This window comes from Heterocephalus glaber, unplaced genomic scaffold (assembly GCF_053883595.1).
Source record: "Heterocephalus glaber isolate CG9 unplaced genomic scaffold, H.glaber_assembly_v1.0 deba00001564, whole genome shotgun sequence".
NCBI classification, from domain to species: domain Eukaryota; kingdom Metazoa; phylum Chordata; class Mammalia; order Rodentia; family Bathyergidae; genus Heterocephalus; species Heterocephalus glaber.
The window spans coordinates 3438158-3445883 of record NW_028258351.1 but is presented as its reverse complement, the minus strand read 5'-3'; positions in this window follow the sequence as shown (position 1 = coordinate 3445883).

The following is a 7726-nucleotide window of genomic DNA, read 5'->3' as shown; positions in this document are numbered from 1 at the left end:
GCTGGTAACCCAATCCGTAAAATAAATTCAGAGTGCTCCCAGACCCTGGCGTTGTCCCTTAAGGTCATTTGCATTATGCTGCCAATAATCCTGCAGTGGGTAAGCCTGGATCAGACCAATCTCTAGCCAGTGGCAGGTAAGAACTCATCTTTCCACTTGGCTTTTCTCACCTGGGCCTCCCCCAGCTGAGTAAGATGGGATGCAGCTGGTTCATTCAGCAATGTCTGGGGAGTCTTTCCACTTGTGCCTAGCCCTGGTGCGAAAGAAGCCAATCCTTCCTGCCCTGGTTTGGAGAAGACCGAGTAGACCAAGGCATAAACCAGCCCCAGTCCCAGGGACACGTGTCAGGAGGCAGGAAGCCTGGCTGAGTGAGGGGTCCTAGCTGAAGGGGTCCCTGCCACTGGGACGGCTCAGTCCCTCTGGGGTGTAGGACTTGGGTCTGATGTTTGAGCAGGGAAGGACAGAAGGGTGTTTCCCGTAGGTGAGATCAGAAATTCTAGGAGGCTGAAATCGTAAGGAGTCCTGAGCCCTGGGGCTGCCCATGGAGCAGACATCCTGCCCGCCCCCCCACACCACCAGCACCCAACCCGCCCGAACAGCTGGACAGGTTGGGATGTGACTGGCCGCGAAAGCCAACGCTATGTATCACCCACCTGTCCTGCCCTCCCAAGCCCATAAACCGTTAACTCCTGTCCGAGTGCCTCCCTTTGGTCCTTGGCTGCCCCGTCTCAGGCCCCGGTTTGGATGAAAACTCCAGGACTGACCCGTGCAGGCACTGCAGCTGCCACAGTCGTGGGGACACCAGGCTGGGGAAGCAACGCTGCTCCCTCAAGGCAAAGAGTGGAGAGGACAAGCAGCTGACCCGGGCTGCAGAATTCTGCATTTGTGACCTGGCTTAACGTTCTTCAAGCTGCCACCCTCTCAGATCTGCATGGATTACGGTGTATATTTGGGCCTACTTGAGCTTTTGTGAGGCTCAGAGCGGACTGTATAGAAGCTTGATAATCTTCACCCTGCAGGAGACCCTTCAGGTGGGTATGGGGTCTGGTCCTTGTAATCCCAGCCCTCTGGGAGGCAGAGGGAGGAGGATCTTACAAAGTGAGACTGTTTCAAAATTTAAATAAATAAATAATAAATAAATAGGGCTGGGATGTAGCCCCCCCCCCATTGGAGATTGAAGCAGCGTTGCTTTTGCAGGATTCCTCTAAGTCCCTAACTTCCCTCGCTGTTGCTAGGTCGGGCCGTGCGCTCCCAATTCGCACCACTATACCCCTTGGAGGTGCCCTCATCTAGCCTTTAATAAACTTAAGGCAGGAGGCTGAGGTTAATTAAGGCCGTAAGTTTGGACCTGAGGTGACCGGAGCTCGTCCGCCGGGTCTCCAGCGTCTGGACGGAATTGCAAGGGAACGGCAGAGGCTCGAGGGGCTCTGCAGGGCTCCGCCTTCAGCCTCCGGCCCCTCCAGGCCTCCGACTCCTCTTCCCCGCGCACAGGCCGCCCGGGCCCGCCCAGCCTCGGGGCCTTGAGTGGAGCCGGGAGCTGGGCCCCGCAGGGACCGCGCGTCCCCCAGATTCCCCGGGCGAAGCTGGGGTACGAGGGGAGAGGAGGAGCCTGGCCATGTCCACGACAGACGCTGGCGCTCGGCCTCGGGTGCTGTCCAGCCCGTGGTGCTGAAGCTGCTCGCGCCCGGGCTTCCTTCGAGGAGCCACGCACCCCAGCAGCCTCGACTCTGCCTCGGACCTGGACTCTGGGAAGCGTCCACGCCGGTCCAATAACCCCCAAGGACCATCTGCCTCAACAGTTCAGACCACCGCGGGTTTGAACCGGAATCACCTGGGAAGGCCGAGGAGGCTCAGCGGAGGTCCATGACCCGACCACACACAAGCGGCTCTGGAGAGGTGGGCAAAATTCGAATTCCATGCTTAACCTGGGAGCTGGTAGTTATTCACGTGTTATGGACCCTGTCCCTCCCCACTCCAGACCTGTCCCAGGACTTGAGAGTGGGGACAGGCAGCTGGGCATCCCTCGGTTCCCAGGGACTCAACACCTCTTGTGGCATCCAAGCCATGTACACTGCTACCTGCAAGACAGGAGAGGAAAACCTAGATTTCTCCCATGCCTCTTTTTGTTTTTGTTTTGTTTTGTTTTGAGACAGGGTCTCACTAGTTAGTCCAGGCTGCCCTTGAATTCTATGTAGCCTAGGCTACCTGGGAACTCTTGCTCCACCATACCTAGCTTCCTCCCATGCATCTTTCAGGCAGTGAATATGCCCACCTTGACTCTGGGTGACCCCAGGATCCTGTGGACCCTCCAATCCCTTTCCTCTCAGTGACCTGGATAGGAGTGAGGTTTGGCTATTCTCAATGAAGGAAACCACAGCCTCCAGGCCAGGTTATTTCTCCTTGAGGGTGTAGATCACAAGGTTGTCCAACTAGCTGAGTGGGACCTTAATAGCTGTGATAGTGGGACTATACAAGAAGTGAAGTACAGCTCCTCAAAGCAGGAACTAGCTCAGAGAAGAGGGCCCCAAGGCACTGTGAACCCCCAGAAGGCTGTCAGGGGAAGGGTTAAAATAATGAGAGTCTGTAAAATGCATGTGTTCACTAGGTGAACTTGGCTGTATGCCATTTCTTACAAGGAGGGGTTGGCTACCCCACCTTGGGAAAGAAATGTTATTTACAGATAGTCTTGAGTGCGGTGTGTGTGGGTGTGTGTGTGTGTGTGTGTGTGTGTGTGTGTGTGTGTTTCCTTGGCTCTAGCCAAGGTTGGGATCCATCCCTTCCAGCCACACAGGCCTATTGGCACCAAGTCACTTTTGTCTGAACACAGTACTTAAGAAACTGAGTGTGGCGTGATGTTTTCTCTCTCACCTGCCCAAGGCCCCATCTCAGGCAAGATCCTTCCCCAGAGGATTCCCCTTCATCTTTGGTGCTGTCTCCTGCCTCACTGTGTGGTAATGTATGATTTGTCTATGCTCATACCTGCTGTGCTTTTATAATAAACTTACTTTCTTTTTTTTTTTTGGTACCAGGGATTGATCTCAGGTCCTTATGCTTGCGCAGCAGGTGGCAAAACCACTGAACTAAATCCCTGGCAAATTACTTTCATTTAAAAAAAATCATTATATGGCTCTTCTCTGTGCAGATCTGAACTTCAAACTTCTGTGGCCACATCTACGAGAGTCCTTGCTGCCACTGAGGCTGTGCTTCTGCACTCCACGAAGCCCTGGGCTATGGGAGAGGTACAAGTCAGGAGGGCAGGTGCTGTCCTGTGAGTTTCAGATGAGCTGAGCCTGCAGCAAGCAGTGCAGTTGGTGCCTGGAACCACCAGACAGGGCTGGGACAAGGCACTCAGGCTGGACGTGGAGCACAGCCAACCTGGACCTGTGGCACGCAGCACCCTGGAGCCCCAGCACAGCCAGCGCGTTCCTGTTGACAGCCAGGCTTTGGGCAGGCCAGGCCTTCAAGGGCTCAGAGGCGGAAGCAGCTTGGTACTGTGAGAGGTGACCAAAATACATGCAGACTTTTTTGTGAGAAAGCAGAAGCTGCAGCAGCCAAGGCTCTGTGAAGGGCTGCTGGTCCAAAGATTGTTCCCTTGGATGCGAATTTCCCAGGTGCTCCAGATGGTCCTGGGAAGCTGCAGCTACAGCCAGAAGACAGAGCCCCACCCACCTCACTCCAGTATATGCTACTCAATGAAATTGTGAGGCCTGTTGTTCAAAAATTAATAATTTCAAGGCAGCATTAAACCAAGTGCGGGCCTCTTCTATGTGTAGCCTTCTGCAACTACATAAGCCCTACACCCCTGAAGCCAGCCCTGCCCCAGCTATAAAACACAGGCTTCATTGAACTCTACACTCCTGGGGACTTTGGAGTCATCCTGAAAGAGCCTGGCCTTTCCCTTTTGCCATAAGGAAGGGAAGAGTAGGTTTTGTAATCCCCACACATTCCCAACATAGGGAACGCAGCAGGTGAGCAGCTGGGCTGCCTCTTTCTGGAGCTGTATGGCCTTCAACCCTCCCCAGGGCACAGGGCAGCCAGGGCCACACCCAGAGAAGGAAGTGGCTAGGCCCTGGTCTCCACTGAACTTGGTTCCTCATTCTCAACTGCTCATCTCAGTTTTCCCTCAGAGTAAGCAAGCATGTAGAAGTAGTGTCCAGGAAGTCTCCTGCAGGAGGCTAAGGTTCTGGGTACCAGAGATGAGATTGGCCTACGGAGCTGTTTCCCAACACTCTGAACGCCGTGCATTTTGTTAAATGATACCCTGCCCTTGTCTGAAAAAGAAACACTAAGGATGGATGGGCTGATCTCCAGACACAGAGAATGTCCAGCTGTAGAAGGCCCCCAAGTTGGGCTGGGGATTTAGTTCAGTGGTTCCAGCGCCTGCCTTGCAAGCGCAAGGTCCTGAGTTCGATCCCCGGTACCAAAAAAAAAAAAAAAAAGAAGGCCCCCCGCCAAGTGTTGGACAATCGGACACAGCAGAGGGCGCTCTTGTGCAAATAGGTCATAGAGGAGGCACCCGCACATTTTTTTTGTGTTCTCCCAACCCTGCAAATCTGCCCAGAACACACACACACACACACACACACACACACACACACGCACACACACACACTCTCCACTTCCTACTTTACAAGCACATTGGAGATCAAAGAATGAGGACTCAGATTCTCCAGCTGTCTGACCCTCAAAATCCTTTTACCTTAACCTCACCCCATCTCCAAACTATTTTCACAGACTTTTGGTAGCTCTGTTCAAGGAAGACCTGGAAAGAGGAACTGGGACCCCCGGTTTCCTTCCCCACCCTTATGGCCCTGTCCTTCCAGCGGGAATATGTTCAGTGGAGCGTTATTTACAGTAGGGAATAAACAGGCTGGTGACACACCTGGCTATATTGTGGAGCCACAGGATGACAGCTGTGATGGCTGTGCAGTCACATGAACTCATGTTTGCACTGTACTCATTCGTGATGGTTGAAAAGCAGGACACTACTACACTGTCACTGTCTCAATAGTGTGTTGCATATAGATAAAGGCTGAAAAGGAACACTAATTCAACTGAGATAGGAGGCTATTTTCTTTGTAAATTAAGAGTATATATACATATAAAGTTGTAAAATGGTTGCCTGCAGGAGATAAAGTCATTTGGTGATTTATTTTTCTTCTTTCCAAATGTTCTACAATGGATAACTTGGGGAAAAGAAGTTCACACACCCCGTGTGTAAACATTGCCTGGGAAAGAGCCTGTTTTCTTAATGCCACAGTGTTCGTTGAAGTTCATATTCCCCTTGTGCCCACCCAGGATGCTGTGTGGCTTTTCCTCTTTCTCTCCCACCTGACACCTCTCACTTCCCTCTTTAGGAATCCCTCCACCACAAAACCAGAATGTAAATGAATACATTTACAAATCCAAAGAAGTGCAGATCCCTTGGCTAAACTGAGATAGGAGGCAACAACCACTTGGGGAGTATTCCTGAATTTTCTCTAGGACAGGAACAGAGCATATGTCATCCCCATGGATGGATTTTTCCACACATTTTACCACCATTGTCATTTCAAAATGTTTGGAGGCTGAAATATCTGCCCCATCTCCCACCAAGGCAGCCCCTGGCCTGCTCCAGTGAGCCTCCAGCTGTTTTGCCTGCCCCTTCTCTCTCTCCCCAAGATTCTCCCCACAGCCAAGGGAGTGGGGTCCATGAAAAGAGGTGGGAAGAGCCCTGCAGCCTCTGCAGTAGCTGACAGAAAGGAGCTTTCTTGTCTTTGCTGGAATATGGCAGGGATCCAGGCTGGGGAGCCTGAGAGGCCAGGCTATTAATTAAACCTTGCTTTGTGTGTGGACTTAATCTCAACATCCAGGGACACAAAAGCTGAAATCTCTGTAAACCTTTCCCTGACTCCTCTGCTAATCAGCAAAGACTGAGGGTGCAGAAAACAAGGAAGGGCGGAGGCTGGGGTCCCAGTGGGAGGGAAGCAGTGTGTGTACCCAGAGGAGGAGAGACAGTAAGGAAGCAGCAGGGGGAGCGGGCTCTAGCTCTAGCAGGAGTCTGAGGTTTAAATCCCACCTCTTCGCTCTTTGCTGGGCATTTTGGGCAAGTCATTACCCTTTTGAGTCTCAGCTCCTTCTTCAGTAACTCAAGTGACTAAGGATTGCTGTCCGTTTGGGGGTTTTTTTAAGCAACACTCTCTGAGGATATTTTTGATCTAGAAAACCAGGAAAGATGAGTCCAAACTTCTAAAAAAACAACAACAACAACGCAGGGCTGGGGATTTAGCTCAGTGGTTCTGCCACCTGCCTTGAAAGCGCAAGGTCCTGACTTCAATCCCCTGTACCAAAAAAAAAGAAAAAAAAAAACCCCACAAAACAAACTTCTACCATAATCTCCAATGAACAAATCCTACCTGTTGGGCCCCAAATAGCTCTCCAGCCTTATCTCTAATGATCATTGCCCACCACCTCCATGGCTTTTCTCCTTCTGTTTTCTCTACTTTTTTCCAGTTAATATATACTTGTCTTTTTTTTCCCCCACTTTGATTGCTGGGGGTGAAACCCAGGGCCTCATGCATGCTAGGCAAGTGCTTTACTACTGAGCTACACCCCAGTCCTACTTGACTTCGAAGACTCAGCTCAGGTCCCATCGCCTCCAGAATATCACCCCCCCCCGCCCCCGCCGCCATGGTCTCCCAAGCTGGCTAGTTTAGGTGCTGTTTCTCTTGCCCCTGGCATATTCTGGGCATAACACCATTTGTTCCACTTAACAGCTATTAATTACAGCTGAAGTTTGTTAAGCACTTACTAAAATGCTTGGATCTCTTCTGGGCCTTTTACCCAGCATCATCTAGTTGGATTCTAGCCCGTGCCCAAGTGGGAGAGGCGCTGTCGTTATCTATTTTCCCGATCAGGACACTGAACCTGAGGGAGAAGGGTGAGCATTGAGGCTGAGATGGGACTCGCTGCAGTCTGGCTCCAAAGCCTCTTCTGATCTTCTACCCCAACCCTGAACATGAGGCATGGTAGTTTCTGTTTAGGGCTCTGCATCTGACTTCTCCTGAACTAGGAATACCCCTACTGCAAGGGTTCAGCTCACTGTGCCTGTACCGCATATCTGTCACTGTCCCAGGAGGGGATGAGTTTGCATCTCACATTTTCAGGTCCATGCATTTAAAGTTCCTTTCCTTGCTCTTGAGAGTTTAGGAGAAGCCTGGATGTATGAGGGCTTCTCCCTTGGTCTAGGCTAGTGTTCCCTTTCACCTGGACCTCTTCCTTAAAGTCATGTCAAAAAAAAAAAAAGAAGGAGGAAAACAGGAGGGAGGAAGAGTATTCATGGTCACAGGTGCCAATGGGCCAAGCCTGGGCCAGCTGTCCTCATCAGGCTTTAGCTCACTGAGTCCTCACATCTACCTGAGAAAGATGACTATAGATACAATTTCCATTTTACTGATACGGGAAACACACTTGGCTGACGTCGCAGAGCAAGGAGGTAGACCCAAAAGGGTCATCTGGCTCCAAAGCCCTTCAGTGTCCTCAGCCCGGCCTTCTGTTTTGTTCAAGGCCATGTGAGGGCCAGTTCTGTGAAGTCAAGGGCTGTGATTCATCACAGCAGGTTCCCAGTAACTGTTTATTGGCACAGGTTGGCAGGGCATGAATTATCCCCACTTTATAGATGAGGAAGTTACAATCTTAGGAGTACGAAAGTTGCCCAAGGTCTTCCATGAATCAGAGGAAGGACAAA